Below are 21,128 nucleotides of genomic sequence, written 5' to 3'. Positions count from 1 at the left end.
TTTCACTTGGTGTTTAAAGCTCTGCCTGGCCCATTCCTCCCTTTCCAGCCTTATTGCAAATCATTATCCTCCACGTACTTTGTGGTCCAATCATATTGGCCTTTTTGCTGTTCCTTATGACATCACACTCGTGATGTCATTGGTCCTTTTTGAAAATAAAGAATGAACGATAACAAAAACCACACACATCCCTTCTCCTGTCTCTTTCCTTTTGTATTGGCTGTCCTTCGTGCCTCGAATGCCCTCTTTCCTCATTAGTACATCTGGGAATCCCTGGTTTCTTTCAAGATGACTCCCAAACATCACTTTCTACATGATGGCCTTCCTAGTCCCCTTGTTGCAGTCTGGGGGTGCTAGGAACTCCAAAAATGCAAGGGTATAGGGCAGGGTGTGCCTCAAAAGAATTCAACCACTCCAACTTTCTTTCAGTCTAAGTAGGGAGTTTATTATGACATGGTTGGGTGAGATTCCTAGTGAGTCTGTGCATTTGAGAAGGACAAAACTGATACTTTCCTAGAGAAAAAGACTGTGGGAAGATCTGGATGGGATCTAAGAGTGGCAAGTGGCCTGGGGTGGTCCAGAGATAACAGAGAATAAAGGGTTGGTCTGGGGGTGGGGTGCCCACAATGAAAGGGGGGTTGAAAGGATTATATTGGGATTGGCTGGATTCCTCAGGTGGCCACCAGGGATCTGGGCTGCTGGAATTTGTGGGAAACTTCAAGGACCCTTTCTTAAGTGTCCCATTTGCTCCATCTGCCCCATCATTTCCAGCTGCCAAATGTCTCATACTCCAAGGTTACCTCATATGGAACTACTTTATATACATATATATATATTTTTTTCTATACATGTAAGTGTACCTCTGTGTGTATATCCCCTCTTAGAATCTAAGCTCATTCATGCTAGGGACTGTTTGGTTTTTGTCTTGGTGTCTCCTAGGTCTGGTACAGAGACTGATGCATAGCAGAAATATAATAAAAGCATGTTTGATTGATTGACAGAACTTTATTGCTGAAGGGACCAGGAACTCTCCCTGAGATGACTCCCTTATTCTACCTCTCTGACAGAGATGGCCATGTAGAGCTGAGGCTTCTGCTGCCAAGGGCTCAGATTTAAGACTAGTGGAAGAAGTAGCTGCCTAGTCTCCCTGAAATGGTTAGCCTCACCATCCTTCAGCTTTCTTATTTGTGAAACAAGGAGCTTGAAATAGATAATTTCTGCCATCCTTTCCAGTTTTCATGTCAAATGGTTCTCTGATTCTAGTTGTGATATTTAGTTGGATTATGCCAGACCAACTATGCTCTAACAATATATCATAACTATCTGGGTAAGTATACGTGTGAGAGAGAAACTGGAGAAATTCCCTGCAGTGGGGGAACATCTGGCTGTGTCCCCTCCAGCAGGTAGACAGTCCCTAAGTGATTAGTTCCTTTGTGTTGAAAGGAACCAAAGTCTGGAGAGGCTCCGTTGGTCATATTTTGCCCATCCAAGGACCGCGTGGATAAGCAAGAAACCCAGGGGGGCAACAGCCAGATATATGAGCTTTCATTGTGCTCCAATCAGCCCCAATAATTAAATCCCCAATCCTGGAACTTAACCCCTACTGTAGCCTCTCACTTTAGGGGCTGAAAACATTTTTCAGTCACTTCCGACAGAGCTAACAAGCACCTTTGTTCCCTGGAGTGAGTAGGAAAACGCAACAGAGATAGGTATTTAGCTGGTGTAGATAAGCCTTCTCCAGAAATATTGGAAGAACTGGAATGAGACAGATTAGTGCTCATACTCCAAATAGCGAGCGTGTTCACTGAGGGGTGGAACAGGAAGAGTCAGGAATGAGAGACTGACTGAAATATGGGCTTTGGTCAGCAGGACCCGTGGCATCTCTTCTTCATCTTTAACTTGTCTAGTCTGTCCCTTATCCAGCACCTTTGGCCTCTCTGGTGACCTCATTCCCATTCTTCTTCTTCTTCCTCTAATCACATTTGGAGTATATCCTGGGTTTTAGGAAGTCAATGACAATCTGGATTGGTTCCAGAGGAGGTTAACCAGGATGGTAAAGGATACTCAGAGTTTTGTGACATGAAGACCAGTTGAAGGAAACTCGAGAAGAGAAGGAATGAGGGTGCGGTGGAAAGGAGGGAAAGAGGGATATGATAGCTATTTTTAAATATTTGAAAGGCTGTCCTGTGAAAGAGTAATCAGATTTGCTCTATGTCCTTCCTGAAGTACAATTAATGCTTGAGGTAATAGGGGGACAGCTTTCAACTGAAAAGGAGTTTCCTAACTCTTGAGTTCTCTGGAAATGAGCTGGGATGCCTCTTGAGAGAGTGAACTCTCATTCATTAGACAGGCAGAGAGTGCATGACCACTTGTCTTGCAGAGGGTATTGCTGCCCTGGATAGAAGGTTGGACTATTAGGGGAGCCTGTGGCCTTGAGGTCACATGTGACCCTCTAGGTCTTCAAGTGTGGCCCTTTGAAAGGGCGTCATGTAGCCTCACATGGTGGCCTCGAGGCTACAAGTTTCCCACCCCTGGACTGGGACTCTATTAAATGTGTGTGCCTAGGGTCTCCTGTCCTGCCTCTCAGGCTAGTGGCTCCAAGGTATTTTCCCTGTTGCTGGTCTGAGAAGCTATTGAGTCAATGTTATTAGTGAAGCCTGGTCTCCATCTAGAAGGAAGGAAGCTAGAAGAAAAAAAGAAGAGGAGAGCATTGTGGGAATGGAGCTACTTGAATCCTCAAAGTGTTGTCTCATCTGTGAAATGTAGACAATGATATTGGGATGACTTAACTGTCCAGGGCTTTGAGGAAAGATTGTGGTCAGAAAATAATAACTACCATTTATTTAAAGTTTGCAAAGTGATTGACTATTATCTCTTTTGATCCTCACACCAACCCAATATTATTCTTATTTTTTACAGATGAGGAATTTGAGGCAGAAAGGTAAAGTAATTTGTTCAGGATCACATAGCTAGTAAGTGTCTGAGGTCAGATTTGAACTCAGATCTTCTTATCTCCAAGTTTACCATTCTATTTACCAGCTATGTCTCTGGAGCAGTGGGCTCAGAGGAACTGGGTTTGAATCCTGGCTTTGCTACTCAATACCTGTTTAACTAATCAAGTCATTTCATGTCTCTGGGCCTCAGTTTCCTCCTTTTCCAAAGCACTAGAGGCTTTTTCAATCCTTTCCAGCTCCATATCCTATATTATAGGATTGAACTCATTGTATAATTATCTGCTATTATTATTTCCATTTCCTTGACTAATTTTCCTAGTCTTCCCTACCCTGTAACTTCCACCCTACTTCCCACCCTCAGCAATTAGGTGTGAAGAAGTCTACTTTAGGGTGATGGAAGGTAGGACTAAGGGTTTTCTCTAGATTCAGAAATACTTAGGCAAAAATGCTATAATGCCCATCCACCATCCTTACCTCTCCTTTCCACTCCTCCATGCCTTTCTTTCTTGGGCACAAGGGACAATAGAAAACATGGTGGAGGGAAAGAGAAGGATCAGAAAATATTTGAGACCAACTCCACCCTGACAGCAATGTTGCCCCCTTCACCCTTCCATGTCCTTTCCTTAAGTTAGGAGTTCTTAATATTTGACAACCTGGTAAAGTCTGTGGACCCTTTCTCAGTATGTTTTTATCATTTATTTATTTATTTTTATTTTTTTGCAAGGCACTTGGGGTTAAGTGACTTGCCCAGAGTCATACAGCTAGTGAGTGTTATGCCTCTGAGGCCGGATTTGAACTCAGGTCTTCTGCGTAAAATAAAATACATAAGATTACAAAGAAAACTAATTATGTTGAAATAAACATGTCCCCAGCCATGTTCATAGATGCCCCTGACATCTACCAGCTAGTACTTTGGATAAGAAATCATTTCATTTAAGTTTTAGCTTTAAACCAAGGCCCATCTCTTGCTTGGATATGAAGGTAATGCCATGACAGCATCACTGTTGCTTCCTGTTGCCTCCCCGTCCCAATTCTTAGCAATATTGGATCCTTTCCAGACCCAATGAAGGAGCGTCCTGATGAGGTGATTTATTTAAATATGTGTTAGATTTTGTGGTTTGTTCCTGCCTCAAATGGTCTGCGTTTTAAACTTCTCTCCCAAGAAAGGACAAATACATAAACAAATCAATCCTTCAATCAGTTAGCAAATATTTACTTAGCACTTACTGTGTGCCAGGTCCTCTGCTGGGCACTGGCAATTAAAAAAAAAAAGTGAAACAGTACCTTGCTTCAAAGGAACTCACATTCTATGGAGGAGGCAACATAAAATAAATTCATGGTAATTTTTTTAGGTGGGGGAGGCATTAGCAGATAGGGGATCAGGAAGGACTTCCTGTAGTAGGTGGCAAATGAACTGAATCTTGAAAGACACTGAAAGTACTAAGGGATGCTGGTAAGGAAGGCACGCATTCTAGGCATGAAAAGAATATATTCTAAGAATACATTCTAGGTAGTTTTTTTTCCTTTGTTGACTGTCTTTATTTCAAACATTTTTTTGGGGGGAAACAATTTTGTGGAACTGAAGAGAATAGCAAATGCCATTGCTATTATAGCAAATATAACAAATTGCAACACACTCTCTACCGGGTATCAGCCCAGCGTGGAAGGAATTTGGAAGAAAGGCATAAAGATGGGAAATGGAGTGCTTTGTGTGAGAAACACTATGAAGGCTAGTTTTGCTGCATAGACTAGAGTATGAAAGGGAGTCAGGCATAGTAAGACTAGGAAAGTAGGTTAGAGAAAGGTTGTGAAAGATCTGAAACACCAAACAGGAGTTTGGACCCCTCCCCAAACCACTCATGTACATCATCAGTCATGTACACAACATGAGAAGCCAAGGTGTCGTGGAGAGACATAGAGGTCAGGAGACACGAGTTCGAGTCTTCTGGTTTCCCCTCTCCCCCAATAGAATGAAAATTCTTGGAAGGCAGGGACTGTTGGGGTTTTTCCCCCCAGGGCTGAGTGAAGATGAGCCCCAGACATCCATTGCCAAAATACCATCCCCATCACAGCTCTTTACACTTGCAGAAGACGCAGCCTGGACATAAAAAACTGGAACAAAGGTGACTCTTGACATTAGACACCAAGGCCTACACCTTCCCTCTCTCCCAGACTCCCTGGCCTCAAGGTAACTTATGGCTACAGTCCCACTGCATGCGCTGTGCCTTTTACACAGCCTTGGAGGAGACCCAGTGCCCCCTGAAGGTCCTCCAGTCCTCATCACGTCATTCCTAGTCTATCTCTAATGTCCCTGATCCCGAGCAGTCGTGCTCATCTCCCGCTTTATTCTTATCTTTGAGCCTGTGCTTGGGGCTACTGGGTGGATGGAGGGTCTAGAACCAGGAGGGCAATTCCTCAGGAACAATGAAGCAGGCATCCCTTCGGCCTTGTGTGAGTGCCTATCTTTGCCCGTCTGTTGGTCTCTCTGGCTGACTGAGTAACCTGCCTCACTTAAATCCAATTCACACAAATTAAAAATAAATAAATAAAATTAAAAAAATAAATGCAGGTCCAGACAACCCCGTGATGTCGTTGGTCCTCTTTGAAGGACAAACAAGCATTGCCTGCTATTTGTATTTTCTCCAGGGATTGAAGGAAGAAAGACATGAGCCCCTAAGAGCCTCAGACCTATGGCATGGTGTCTTGAGGAGGCCAAAGTGGCTTAGGGGAAACAGCCCCCCTCTTCCTTTCTTCTTTCACTTCCATCACTTCTTGCCCTCTACATTTCCTGCTCCTTATATATTTCCTCTCTAAATGTCCCAAGGCAGAACAAGGCAACCTCCCCAAAACCACTAACTCAATGAATAGATAGAAGGCAGACGTTGCTTACGGAGTTCTTTCCTAACTCTGAGGTCCCTCTACCCGTAGGATCATAGCTACAGAGCTGGAAGGGACCTCACAGGCCACATAGTTCAAACCCCTCCACTTTATGGGTGAGGAAATGTGGCCTGCAGAGATTAAGTGACAGCCTCACAAACGGCGAGTGGCAGAGCTGGGATTCCAACTCAGATTCCCAAAGTCTGCGCTTAGCATTCTCATAACTACCCTAGGATGGCATCTACCCCTCACCACCAAAGCGGCTCTTTGCCATTAGCTCTAATCACAGCTTCCTGATTCCTTTGGCATTGAGGTGCTTGTTAACAGCAGCAGCACAAATACCCTGGTCAGGGTCCCCACTGTTCCAGGTTTGGAGATTTATTTTGATTAGGGATCAGATTCAGCACAGATTTGATTCAGGTTTTCTCTTGTGCTGTATTCTAGGCTGGTGGACCCAGCTCAGGAGAAGACAGTTCAATGGCCGGTGAGAGTTTCTGGGTGGAATACATCCCCTGGTGCAGATACCAAAATAAATACTGAAAATAGATTAAAAAACCCAAACAAACAAAAAACAGGCTGCATCATGAGAGCAGTTCATACCAGAAAGAACTGGGGATTTTGGTGGACTACAGGCTTTGTATGAGCCAATGCAGTTGTCCTCAAAAAACCTAATTAGGCCATGTGACCCTCCATATAATGTCTAGACAGAGGGAGAAGATTCTACCATAGGGACCATGGGGAATATTGTGTCCAGTTCTAAATACTACTTTTTAGAAGGGGCATTGACGAGCTGGAATGCTTCTAGAGGTGGGTGAGCAGATCAGAAACCAGGAACATCAGCTGAAGGTAAAGAGCAAATTTACTTTGGAGGATAAGATACAGGAAGGACATAATGACTCTATTCAAATACCTCAAAGGTTGTCATATGACAGAGGGAATAGAATTATTATCTGTGGTTACAGAGGGCAGAAGTAGGCCCAGAGGTTAGAACTCAAGGAGAAGTAACAGGGAGACATTTCAAATGGGGCATCCTACCAAGGAGAGCTGTCCAGAAATGGAATGGGCTGCTTCAGCAGGCAGAGTATACTCTCTACTAAAGCCTTATAAGAGGAGGTTGTGGGCAGCTAGGGGGTGCAGCAGATAGAGTGCTGGGCCTGGAGTCAGGAAGATTCATCTTCCTGACTTCAAATCCGGCCTGAGACACTTACTAGATGTGTGACCCTGGGCAAGTCATTTAACCCTGTTGGCCTCAGTTTCCTCATCTGTAAAATGAGCCGGAGAAGCAAATGGCAAAGAAAACCCCAAATGGGGTTCCAGAGAGTCAGCCATGACTGAAGCAACTGAACAACAACGAAAGAGGAAGTTATAGAAAGAATTCATGCTTCAGACAGGTTTTAGACTAGAAGACCTCTGGAGTTTCCTCCAACTCGGAGAGAGCCTGTGACTCTGTAGGAAAAGCATCCCAATGCATTTGCTGCAATGCTGTGGGGAAGGTATGGTCAGAGTGGTCATGATGCAGGACTTCTTGCAGGTTAGGGGTTGGCTAGTCCTAGATCTAGGTCTGTGGGGTTTGGAGCTAGAGAGTGGAGCACTCTTAAGAAAACATGTTTTAAAGTGAGTGAGGCGTGGAATGCTATGGGAAAACCTGCACTTCCGTGGTTTTAATAGGGCTAAACATAGTGAACAAGGAGCAGTAGTGGCCCGAAACACCTAAAAAGTCTTGTTGGTGAAAATTGACTGATAATTCCCAAGGACCCAAGATGGAAAGAGGCAAAACTCATCGACTCCTCCCTGTTTGGAAATCGCTTCTTTTTGGTCTGTGTGTTTGGATGCCTGGGAGCTAAAATTTGGAATTCCAGTGTTCTGGTTAAAATGGACTCAGTAGCTCTTACTCCAGGAGAATTCAAACATTCATAGAAGTCCAAGGCCCTAAAAACTCTTCCTATTGATGGATTGACCGGATGATCAAAGGTGACCAAATTTGATAAAAAATTAAACCAATTGGCTCTCTACATGGAAGACTGGAGAATCAATTCCTGCTGGCTTATTTGTGTACCACTGTAGGACAAAGTTCAAATTCAAATGGTCCGATTATCTGTAACTATTTCCCAACATCCTTACATGGCCACTTTCATGCATGCACACACACACAAACACACATATACACACTCACTCACGTGCCTATATTCAAAAGACAATGATATGTAGTGGATAGACTTGTACTCAGGAGATTTGCATCTGAATTGCTTACATAATATTGAATTGGCACGTAATTTTCATGGTACCAAATAATTATCCCTAATTTGATGAGTAACTACTTTGTTTAGAGGTTATTACTAAGACATAGTGATGGGGACTATGGGAAATTTGAGTAATACTATGTATATTAGACCTTTCTTTCTGTCTTTGATGTTCTTGGCATGGTTAAGTCCCCACCAGTAAACAGAAACCAAATGAAACATTTAAATATGAAAAACGAACAGGTATATGAGGAAGTCACAAGATCCAGGAAGAAAAAGGAATAGATTTTTGCAAGTCAGAGAGGAAAAAGATGTACTGTAGGCTTCACATAGGGTTGAGGGTTTGGGTTCCAAGTCTCATACAGTGAGTTGCAGGGATACAGCTCTTTGTAGATCTGCCAGCCAAGTTGGGCATGTCCTGCTGTGTGAAGCTGAAGGACTAAGACAGGGCCAGGTACTTACAATACTGCAATACAAAGGTGCCACAGTCACTGCCATTATGTTGTCTGGACATATTCATCTTGAAGTAACCCTTCTCAGCCAGCCTCAGAGCAGGGGGTGTGCAGCAAGGTTCCAAGCCTGGGGCAGTCCCTCATGTAGGACCTGCCCTCTTGTAAACCAGCAGCCCCATAGTCAAGTAAGCAGTCTGTGCAGTGCAACAAGGCCCCCGTCCTGGTAACCACTAGCAAGGATTTGACCCCATTGCTGACCAGTAGGGAAGCTCCACACCAGGGCTGGTCAGTAGCAAGACCCCACCCCTAGGGCTTGCCAGCAGAGAGATCCTGTTTCCATAGCAACCCAGCAGCAAGGCCCCACCCCAGAAGCAGGCCAGCAGCTGAAACCCAATGGGGAGACCCCACACCCCAGTACAAACCAGAAAGGAAGCCTACCTTCCAGAGAAAGCAAGCAGCTGAGCCCTGAAGCCCAGTGAAAGCCATGCAGAGCCCCAGCACAAAAAGCCTGAAACAGTGTAGGACCAGAGCCCAACTCTCACATAAAAACCCTGAATCAAAAAAAAAAAAAGGCAGAAAAAGTGAGCAAAAAGGGGGCAGGTAGGTGGCGCAGTGGATAGAGCACCAGCCCTAAAGTCAGGAGGACCTGAGTTCAAATCCGGCCTCAGACCAAAACACTTGACGCTTACTTGCTGTGTGACCCTGGGCAAGTCACTTAACCCCAATTGCCTAAAAAAAAAAAGTGAGCAAAAGACAGCAAAAAGTTTGACTATAGAAAATTATATGATGATAGGGAAGATCAAGACATAAACTTAGAAGAGGACAATAGTGTCAAAATGGCTACATGTAAAATATCAAAGAAAAATATAATTTGGTCTCAGGCCCAAAAGGAATTCCTGGAAGAGCTTAAAAAGGATTTTAAAAAGCAAATTTGAGAAGTAGAAGAAAAATTGGGAAAAGAAATGAGAGTAATGCAAGAGGATCATGAAAAAAGAGTCAATAGCATGGGAAAAGATATACAAAAATTTACAGAGGAAAATAACTCCCTAAAAAATAGAATTGGCCAAATAGAGAAGGAAGTACAAAAGCTCACTGAAGAAAATAATTCCTTAAAAATTAGAATTGAACAAGTGGAAAGTAATGACTTTGTGAGAAACCAAGATATATGATAAAACAAAATCAAAAAAGTAAAAAAAAATAGAAGAAAATGTAAACTCTCTCATTAGATAAACAACTAACCTAGAAAATAGATTCTGGAGAGATAATATTAGAATTATTGGACTACCATGATAAAAAAAAAAAGGCTGGACAACATCTTTCAAGAAATTATCACGAAAACTGCCATGATATTTTAGAACCAGAGGGCAAAACAGAAATTGAAAGAATCTACCAATCACCACCTGAAAGAGATCTCAAAATGAAAATTCCTAGGAACATCATAGCCAAATTCCAGCACTCATAAATCAAGGAGAAAGTATGGCAAACAGCCAAAAAGAAACAGTTCAAATATCATGGAGCTACAGTCAGGATTACATTGGATTTGGCAGCTTCCACATTAAAGAACTGGAGGACTTAGAATATGATATACTGGAAGGCAAAGGAGTTAAGATTACCAAGAATCACCTACCCAGCAAAATTGAATATAATATTTTGAGGGGAGAATGACCATTTAGCAAAATAGGTGACTTTCAAGCATTTCTAATTAAAAAACCAGAGCTGAATAAAAAAAAAAATTTGACCTTCAAATCCAAGACTCAGGGGAAACATAAAAGGTGAAAAAAAAAAAAAGAGAAAACATAAGAGATTCAATAAGGTTAAAATTTTTATATTTCTATATGGCAAGATAACATTTGTAACTCTTAAAAACTTTATTACAATAAGAGCAGTTAGAAGGAGTGTATATAAACAGAGGGTGTGAATATAAGGTGACTGACAGGATGACACCCAAAAAAACAAAATCAAGGAGTGAGAAAGAAAATTTAACTGGAAGGAGGTGGGGGGTTGTTGAATGGAGTGAATTATGCCACATAAAAGATGTATGAAAGAGTGTATGAAAGAGCTATTATAATGGAGGAGAAGATGGAGGGGAGGGGCGGGAAAGCTTAAATCTTACTCTCATCAAAATTGGCTCAAAGAGAGAATATCATGCACATTCAGTCGGATATAGAAATCTGTCTTACCCTAAAAAGAAGTAAAAAGGGATGGGGATAATAGAAGGGGGAGTAGGGATTGATAAAAGCAGTGTATATTGCAGAAGGAGGTAATCAGAAATAAAACACTTGTGAGGAGGGAAAAGGGGGCATTAGGACGGGATAAACGTGAAAAATAGAACTGCACAATTAGCTATCATAGCTATAAATGTGAATAGGATGAACTCATAAAACAGAAGTGGATACCAGAATTGATTAAAAACCAGAATCCTAAAATATGCTGTTTACAAGAAACAAAGTTGAAGCAGAGATACACACAAGGGCTAGAGCAGAATCTAGTATGCTTCATCTGAAGCAAAGAAAACAGGGGGTAGCAGTCAGACAAAGCAAAAGCAAAATTAAATCTAATTAAAAGAGATACAGAAGCTATATTTTTCTGAAAGGTACCATAGACAATGAAGTCATATCAGTACTAAACGTATATGCACCAAATGGCATGGTATCTAAATTTTTGAAGAAGTTGAATGAGTTACAGGAGGAAAGAGATGATGAAATTATACTAGTGGAGGACCTCAACTTTCCCCTCTCAGAACTAGATAAATCTAACAAAAAATAAACAAGAAAGAAGTTAAGGAGGTGAATAAAATTTTGGAAAAGTTAGCGGTGGTAGATCTCTAAAGAAAATTGAATGGGAATAGAAAGGGCTATACCTTTTCTCGGCAGTACATAGCACCTACACAAAAAATTACCATGTATTAGGACATAAAAACCTCACAGCTAAATACAGAAAAGGAAAAATAGTCAACACATCCTTTTCAGATCATAATGCAATAAAAATTACATTCAGTAATGGACAATAGAAAAAGATTAAAAATTAATTGGAAATTACATATTATCTAATCCCAAAAAACAAGCGAGTCAAAGAACAAATCACAGGAAAAAAAAATAATTTCATGAAAGAAAATGACAGCAATGAGATGACATACCAAAATTTATGGGATGCAGCCAAAGCAGTACTTAGGGTGAAATGTATATCTCTAATTGCTTACATCGATAACATAGAGAAAAAGCAGATCAATGGATTGGACATACAACTAAAAAAAAATTAGAAAAAGAACAAATTTAAAATCCCTGATAAAACACCAAATTGGAAATCCTGAAAATTAAAGGAAAGATTAATAAAATTGAAAGTAAGAAAACCATTGAACTAATAAATAAAACTAGAAGCTGGTTATATGAAAAAAAATAAATAAGCCATTGGTTAATTTGATTTTAAAAAGGAAAGAAAAATATCAAATTACTTGTCTCAAAAAATGAAAGGAGTGAATTCACTACAGTGAAGAGAAAATTAAAACAATTGTTAGGAGCTATTTTGCCCAATTATATGCCAATGAATTTGACAATCTAAATGAAATAGGTAAATATCTACAAAAATATAAATTACCCAGATTAACAGATAAAGAAATAAAATACTTAAATCACCCAGTCTTAGAAAAAGAAATTAAACAAGCCATCAATGGACTTCTCAAGAAAAAGTCCCCAGGACCAGATGGATTCACTAGTGAATTCTATCAAACATTTAAAGAACAACTAATCCCAATACTATATAAGCTATTTGGAAAAATAGGTGAAGGAGTCCTATTAAATTCCTTTTATAACACAAATATGGATCTGATACCCAAACCAGGAGGAGAAGAGAAAGAAAATTATAGACCAATTTCCCTAATGAATATTGATGCAAAATTTTTAAATAAAATACTGGGAAAGAGATTATAGTAATATATTACAAGGATCATACACTGTGACTGGGTGGGATTTATACCAGGAATGTAGGACTGGTTCAGCATTAGGAAAGCTATCAGCATAATTGACCATATCAAACCAAAACCAACACAAATCATATGATTATCTCAATAGATGCAGCAAAAGCTTTTGACAAAATACCCATTCCTATATAAAAAAGAACACTAGAGAGCATAGGAATAAATGGAGCTTATCTTAAAATGATAAGTAAGATTTATCTAAAACCATTAATAAGCATTATCTGTAATGGGGATAAGCTAGAAGCTTTCCCAGTACAATCAGGGGTGAAACAAGGATGCCCATTATCACCTCTATTATTTAATATTGTACTAGAAATATTAGCTATAGCAATAAAAGAAGAAAAAAAGAAAGGAATTATAATAGACAACAAGGAAACAAAACTATCATTCTGTGCAGATGATATGATATTATACTTAGAAAATCCTAGAGAATCAACTAAAAAAACTACTTGAAATTAACAACTTTAGCAAAGTTGCAAGATACAAAATAAGCCCATATATATCATCAAAGTCCAGCAGAAAGAGACAGAATGAAAAATTCCAGTTAAAATAACTGTGGACAAAATAGAATACTTGGGAGTCTACATGCCAAGGCAAACCCAGGAACTATATGAACACAACTATAAAACACTTTCTAAACAAAGTCAGATCTACACAATTGGGAAAATATTAATTGTTCATGGGTAGGCTGAGCCAATGTAATGAAAATGACAGTTCCACCTGAATTAATCTATATATTCGGTGCCATACCAAACTATCAAAAATTATTTCATAGAGCTAGAAAAAATAATAACAAAATTCATCTGGAAGAACAAAAGCTCAAGTATATCAAGGAAATCAATGAAAAAATTATGAAAGAAGGTGGTCTAGCCATACCACATCTCAAATTGTATTTATAAAAAGGTAATCATTTAAAAATCTGGTGCTAGCTAAGAAGTAGAATGGTGGTTCAGTGGAATAGATAAGGTACAAATTACATTATGTAAGTGACTATAGTAATCTGGTGTATGAAAAACATGAGGATCCAAGATTTTGGAACAAAAACTTATTATTTGACAAAAACTGCTGGAAAAACTGGAAAAGAGTATGGCAGAAATTAGGTATAGACCAACATCTTACACTGTATACTAAGATAAGGTCAAAATGGGTGCATGATTATATATTATTATAAATATTATTATGTTATTATTATAAATGGTAATACCATAAACAAATTAGGAAAGCATGGAATAGTTTATTTTTCAGATCTGTGGATAAGGGAAGAATTTAGGACCAATGAGGATATAGAGACCATTACAAAATGTAAATTAGATAATTTTGATTATATAAAATTAAAAAAAATTTTTTTCCACAAACAAAACCAATGCAACCAAAATTACAAGGAAAGCAGAAAACTGGAAATTTTTTTTTTGCAAAAAGTATCTCTGATAAAGGCTTCATTTCTCAAATACATAGAGAATTGAGTCAAATTTATAAAAATACAAGTCATTCCCTAATTGATAAATGGTCAAAGGATATGAACAGGCAATTTTCAGATGAAGAAATCAAAACTATTTGTAGTCCTATGAAAAAATGCTCCAAATCACTATTGATCAGAGAAATGCAAGTTATAACAACTCTGAGGTACCACCTCACTATCAGAGTAGTTAATATAACAAAAAAAAAAGGAAAATGTTGTATGTTGAAGGGGATATAGGAGAACTGGGACACTAAAGCACTATTCGTGGAGTTGTGACCTAATTCAGCCATTCTGGAGAGCAATTTGGAACTATGCCCAAAGGGCTATAAAACTATGCATATCCCAAAGAGATCATAACAAAGGGGAAAGGACCCACAGGTACAAAGATATTTTTAATAGCTCTTTTTGTCGTGGCTAAGAATTGGAAATTAAAGGGATGCCCATCAATTGGGGAATGGCTAAACAAGGTGCGGTATATGATTATAATGGAAAATCATATTGCCATAAGAAATAAGGAGGATCCTTTCAGAAAAAACCTGGAAAGCTTACATGAACTGATGCACAGTGAAGTGAACAGAACCAGGAGAACACTGTACACAGCAACAGCAGTATTGTTCAGTGAAGAAATGTGAATGACATAGCTATTCTCAGAAATACAATAATCCAAGACAATGCCAAAGGACTGATAATGAAGCATACTATCTATCTCCAGAGAAACAACTGATATTGATTGAATATAGACCAAAGCATGCTATTTTTTCAGTTTGTTTCTTTCATTTTTTTCTTTTATTCAAGTCTTCTTGTACAGAATGACTAATATGGAAATGTTTTACATAATTGCACGTGTATAGCTTATATCTAATTGCTTACCATCTCAGGAAGTGGGGAAGGGAGGGAGGGAAGGAGGGAGAGAATTTGGAACTCAAAACTGTAAATAAAAATATTTTTTAAATTGGAGAAAAAAAATCTACCAAGTACTATACTAAGTTCTAAGGATAGAAACAGAAAAAAGAAGTTAATTCCAGATCTCAAGGATTTCACACTGTAGTGAGGAAAATACACAATACATGGGATTCTTCAAAGGAGAGTCTCCAAGATGACAAGAAAGCTCAAAACTCTGGCATATGCAGACCAATTGAACAGGAATGTTTAACCTGGAGAAAGGAAGGAATTGATATGTGTTTTGTTCAAAAATTCATGATAGCTATCTCAAGTATTTGAAAGGCCATCAATGGAAAAGGGACTAGGCTTGTTCTATCATTCTGGAGGACTTAGATTTTTGAAGGTTGATCAGTGGGTTGAAGACACCTTTCAGCTCAATATAAAGAAGAACATGCTACATCTTTGATTTTTCATGAAATGGACTGTGCTGCCCTCCAAGTAGTGATCTCCTAAAATATTCAAGCAGAGATGGGATTCCATTGTATGGCATGTGGTAGAAGGTATTTCTGTGTTGCCTGGCAGGTTTCACTAGATTCTCTCTGAAGCCCTTCTTTCTTCTCTTGAAGAATCTGGTACTTGATGAACCTCATATCCCTAGGGGCCCTGGCCCAGTTCCCAGCCCCATAGCCCCATGATGTTTCTTCCCTGTTGTTGGTCTGAGGGGCTAGGCTGGCTCTGCTCCCACTGAAGGAGCAGCCTGGTCTCCATCTTGAAGAAAGCAGGGTTGAAGAAAGAAAAGAGAAGCAGGGGGTATTATGGGAAAAGAGGCACATAAGCTCTCAAAGCTTCAACTTTCTCACCTGTAAAATGTAGATGGTAATATTGGGACAACTTAGTGACCAGGGTTTTGAGGATAGTATGTTATGACACAAAGAGTCCTGGGTTTAGCACAACTGGATTTAAATCCTGGTTTTGCTAATCAATACTTGTGTAACCTTGGGCAAATCATCTTAATTTTAATTTTTAATTATTTTTAAATTTAATTTTTATTTTTATTTAATCACTTCAATTTCCTGCTCTGTGAAGCAAGGATTATATGATTTGCACACTTCCTTTGGGCTGCTAGAAGCAAAATTCTTTTCAAATTCTAAAAAATTGTATAGTATAAATGTAAAGTATTATTAACATACAAAGATAAGAACATAGAAATTGTTTTCCTGGGTCAGTCTAAGCATACCCTCAATTGGATTATGTCTCTGACAGGGTTACCAAGGGACAAGGAGCATGGGCTTTTCTCTCCCCTCCAGGATTTCCACCTTAGATGGTTCATCATTTACTTCAGAGACCCCAGGTTCCCTACATCATCTCATTCCTGAGCTTCATGGCAGTACCTGATGGAGATGGGAATAGGAGCTCTAGACCTCCCTCCTTCAAATTCCTCCCCTTCCCCCATCATATCTTTGTAGTTTGAGAGGTGGAACATTGCTGGAACTTCTAGGTGACTCCTGCCATTAAGTCTTAGGGTCCACACTATTTTCCTCTTTCTCAACTCCACTACGTGCCCACCAACATCACTTATGGCTACAGCTACATCACACAGACAATGCCTTCTGCATAGCCCCGGGGGAGGTGTGGTGTCCTCTGAAAGGTGCCCTGTGCTCACCATGTCACTCTTGTTCTGTCTCAACAGCAAGTTTTCCTGGTCTATAGCATCAGTACTTTTCTAGATCTGTTTTCTTATCTCCATTTCCTTCCTTAAGGTTGAAAGATGTATAGAGAATCGAGATAGGAAGGAACTCATCAGGAAAAATGAATCTTATGCCCCTATTGACTCTGTGTATGTGTGTGTGTGTGTGTGTGTGTGTGTGTGTGTGTGCGCGTGTATGTGCGTGTGTGTAGCATTTTCCCTTTCCTATGGTGTGATGGAGGACTAGTGATCCCTAAGTCTAATAGATGCCAATCTACGATAAAGAATAGAACATAGACTTGTTCTTTGTGGCTATAGAGGCCAGAGGTAGGACCAGAGGATTCAGATGTAATGAGGAGCACATTCCAAATGGTACTTCCTATCAACTGTTCAAAAATTGGAAAATGGGAGTTTATGGGGATTATATGAATTGCTACCTACACTCAGTTCTGCTCCAATACTGCTCCAATACTTGCTTTGAAATTGCCAATTTGTTCCAATGCAATTGATACTATTAGAAATCATTTTGAGAGTATGGTGAATTTTAGTTTGCTTATGCTCTATTTCTTCATTGAGAATCAGTGAAAATGCAGTGAAAAACTGTATCATTTCAGAATTACACACTCAAAATACAAATTTCTTCACTTCTAGATGTGTGTATGTGTATGTGTGTGTGTGAATCAGTGGTTATATGAGGCTTCTAAATAGTAAATAATAGCCATTAAACATTTATTGAACACTTATGAACTAGGCACTGTGCTAAGCAATGGAGATACAAATGTGGAAAAAAGAGTCCCTGCCCTCAAGAAGCTCGCAATCAAATGGTGGAAATCAACACCCCCCAAAAAAAACCAGAAAAGGGATGGGGTTGGAGGTCCCCACCAGAGGGGTGGAATTTGGAGGAGAAGATGGTGCAGAAGTCAGAGACATCCCACAGCACAGCAGCCAGGAGAGAAATGGCTGAACTCAGATCCCTCCTTTAATGGAGGCTTTGAGGTTGACGGCTCTGCTCTCCAATCAGAGGGCCAGAGTAGTGGTGAGATGGACTACCAAGGCTGATGGCATTTTACAGAATGGTAATGGGACCTTGCAGGATAATTTCCCAATAATTCCAATGCTTCTTTGTGGCATTTAACATTTACCGCCTGGCTCCAAACTACCTTGCTAGCTTTATTTTGTTTGGTTATGTTTTGGGGGTTCATTTTGGGGGGTTTTTTTTGGAGGCAGTTGTGCTTAAGTGACTTGCCCAGCTACTAAGTGTCTGAGCCCATATTTGAACTCAGGTCCTCCAGACTCCAGGGCTGGTGCTCTATCTGCCACATCACCTAGCTGCCCCTCTTTCCAGCTTTATTATATAAAACTCCCCTTTCAACTCTACCCACCAGAGAAACTAGTCTTCTTGCCTTTCATCACATTGGACTCTCCATCTCCCATCTCCATAGCTAGAACGCTCTCCCTCCTCATCACTGATTCTTTGAATCCCTGGTTCCCTTCAAGACTCATCAAGCTCCATATTCTACGTGAAGCCTTTCCACAGAGTCCTTTCCCTCCCAACTTTACCTTGTATCTATTTTGTGTGTACGTATGCATGTATGTATGTGTACATATTGTCTTCCCGAATAGAACATAACCTCCTTGAAGGCAGGAACTATCTCATTTTTGTCTCTGTTTGTTTCCTCCAGTCCTCCAATGCTAATGACTCATGTAGCTAAACATTATGGCCTGCACTTCATTCCTCTATGCAAACACTATTTCTGTTCCCCTAATATGGCTTATGACCACAGGCACAGTGCACAGCCTATGTCCTCTCCATAGCCCAGGTGGAGGTCTGGTGCCTCCTGAAGGTGGCCTAGCCCTCTCCATGTCCTCTCTCATTGTGCTTTTATTCTATCCTCTTCTGAGGGTAATTCCTCTGAAACAATGGGACGTGTGTGTATGTGTTTGTGTATATGTGTATGTGTGTAAGTGTGTGTAATATGCCATTTATCTTATACCAGGGGATGAGGAAGAGCAGTGACTTCAGACCTGAATAGACTTTAACCTATATTCTTCGGTCAAAGCCACGGTGGCTTTGGAGAGGAGAGAGAATGGTCCTTTTCTCTGCAGTTTCTCCCAACAGAATGAGTTCACCTCCATTAACCCAGCTAGGGACCCAAGGCAAATATTGAAGAGTCCAACCCTGGGGTCTCTGTCTATATAGAATTTAGAACTAGAAGGGACATTAGAGGCCATCTAATCCACACTCTACCCCCATTTAACTGTAAAGAAACTATGTCTTAGAGAGAATGACTTACCTAAAGTCACACAGCCAGTAGGGGAGAGCTATGATTATAACCTAGTTTCTTTCATTACGAATCCAGTACTTTCTTCTCTGGTATCTGATTGGATCCCAGACCTTAACCCCAAACCAAACAACTCTATTCACAGCCTCCATATTTCTTAGACATTGTAGTCCCTAAAGCAATAGCAGGAAGAAAACAGTGACTAGGGACAGCAGTCATACCAAGTTCAGAGATGTATTTTGACCAGGAGTCATATTCCACAGAAATGACATGGAGGCTGTGATGCCTTGCTCTTCTCCATTGTGATATGTTATTAAACCCACTCTCAAAGATGAGAGTTCAATGGCCAATGAGAGTTTCAGGGTGGGAATCTACCTGATAGATATTGGAAGCAAAACATAGAGAACCTGGAATTCCCAAAGGAAAAAAAAACAACAACAGGATGTATCCTGAGAAGCATTCATATGAAAAAGATCTGAGGGTTTTAGTGGATAATAAGGTGAGTCAGTATAGCTACCCACAATCAAACCAAAGTAAAATAAATCTAGCTTAACATCATGCTGCATGCCCATAAGTATGAGGTGTAGATGGAGGGCCTTGGGGTATGATAGTTTTTCTGGATTCTGCCTAATTCACACCACACATGAGACATTGTGGCCAGTTCTTTTTTTTTAATTTTTATTAATTTATTTTGATTTATCAACAGTCACTTCCATAGGCTTTTGAGTTTAAAATTTTTCTCCCCCTTCGTCCCCACCACCCTCCCTAAGACGGCGCACAATTTCTGTTAAACATATTTTCACATTAGTGATGCTGTAAGTAAGAATTAGAACCAATAGGAGGAACCACCAGAAAGAGGAACCAAAACTCAACAGAAGAAAAAAAAATAGCGAATAGTATGCTTCTATCTGCATTCAAACTCCATAGTTCTTTCTTTGGATGTGGATAGCGCTTTCTACCACGAGGCTTTTGGAGATGTCTTAGATCCTTGTATTGCTGGGAAGGGTTAAGTTTGTTAATATGAGTCATCGCACAACATGGCTGTTACTATGTACAAAGTTCTCTTGGTTCTGCTCACTTCACTTAGCATCAGACCATACAGGTCTTTCCAGGTTTTTCTGAAGACAGCCTGCTCATCATTTCTTATAGCACAATAATATTCCGTTGCATTCATACACCACAGCTTGTTCAGCCATTCCCCAATTGATGGGCATCCTCTCAATTTCCAATTCTTTGCCAGCACAAAAAGATCTACAAATATTTTTGTACGTGTGTGTCCTTTTCCCATTTGTATGATGTCTTTGGGATATAGCTGTAGAAGTGCTATTGCTAGGTCACAGAGTATGCACATTTTTATAGCCCTTTGGGCGTAGTTCCAAATTATTCTCCAAAATGGTTGGATCATTTCACAACTCTACCAACAATGCATTAGTGTTCCAATTTTCCCACATCTTCTCCAACATTTATCATGTTCCTGTTTTGTCGTGTTAGCCAATCTGATAGGTGTGATATGGTACCTTAGAGTTGTTTTGATTTACATTTCTCTAATCAATAGTGATTTAAAACATTTTTTCATATGACTATAGATGGCTTTAATTTCTTCATCTGAGAACTGCCTGTTCATATCCCTTGACCATTTATCAATTGGGAAATGACTTGTATTCTTATAAATTTGTCTTAATTCTCTATATATTTTAGAAATGAGGCCCTTATCAGAGAGACTAGTAAAATTTCTTTCCCAATTTTCTACCTTCCTTCTAATCTTAGTTGCATTGGCTTTGTTTGTGCAAAAACTTTTCAATTTAATGTAATCAAAGTTATCCATTTTGCTTTTCGTAATGTTCTGGCTCTCCTGTTTGGTCATGAATTCTTCTCTTTCCATAAATCTGATAGGTAAACTATTCCTTGCTCTCCCAATTTGCTTACAGTATCAGCCTTTATAGCTAAATCATGAACCCGTTTTGATTTTATTTTGGTATATGGTATGAGATTTTGATCAATGCCTACTCTTTTCCAGTTTTCCCAGCAGTTTTTTTCAAAGAGTGGGTTCTTATCCCAGAAGCTGGGGTCTTTGGGTTTATCAAATAACAGATTACTATAGTCATTGACTACTGTGTCTTGCATACTTAACCTATTCCACTGATCTGCCACTCTATTTCTTAGCCAGTACCAAGCAGTTTTGATGATTGCTGCTTTGTAATACAATTGAAGTTCTGAAATGGCTAGGCCACCTTCCCCTACATTTCTTTTTGTTAGTTCCCTTGATATTCTGGACCTTTTGTTCTTCCAAATGAATCTTGTTATTATTTTTTCTAACTCCAT

General features: G+C 39.7%; 1 protein-coding gene across 1 annotated transcript in view; it reads left to right on the top strand.

The window, feature by feature from the left end:
• The window catches only part of KCNK13 (potassium two pore domain channel subfamily K member 13), a 255,404-nt gene that overhangs the window by 110,985 nt on the left and 123,291 nt on the right, over window positions 1–21,128 (top strand). The window lies entirely within an intron of this gene.

This window comes from Phascolarctos cinereus, unplaced genomic scaffold, assembly GCF_003287225.1.
Source record: "Phascolarctos cinereus isolate Bilbo 61053 unplaced genomic scaffold, phaCin_HiC Scaffold_3;HRSCAF=262, whole genome shotgun sequence".
NCBI lineage: Eukaryota > Metazoa > Chordata > Mammalia > Diprotodontia > Phascolarctidae > Phascolarctos > Phascolarctos cinereus.
This window is presented reverse-complemented; position numbering and strand designations above follow the sequence as displayed.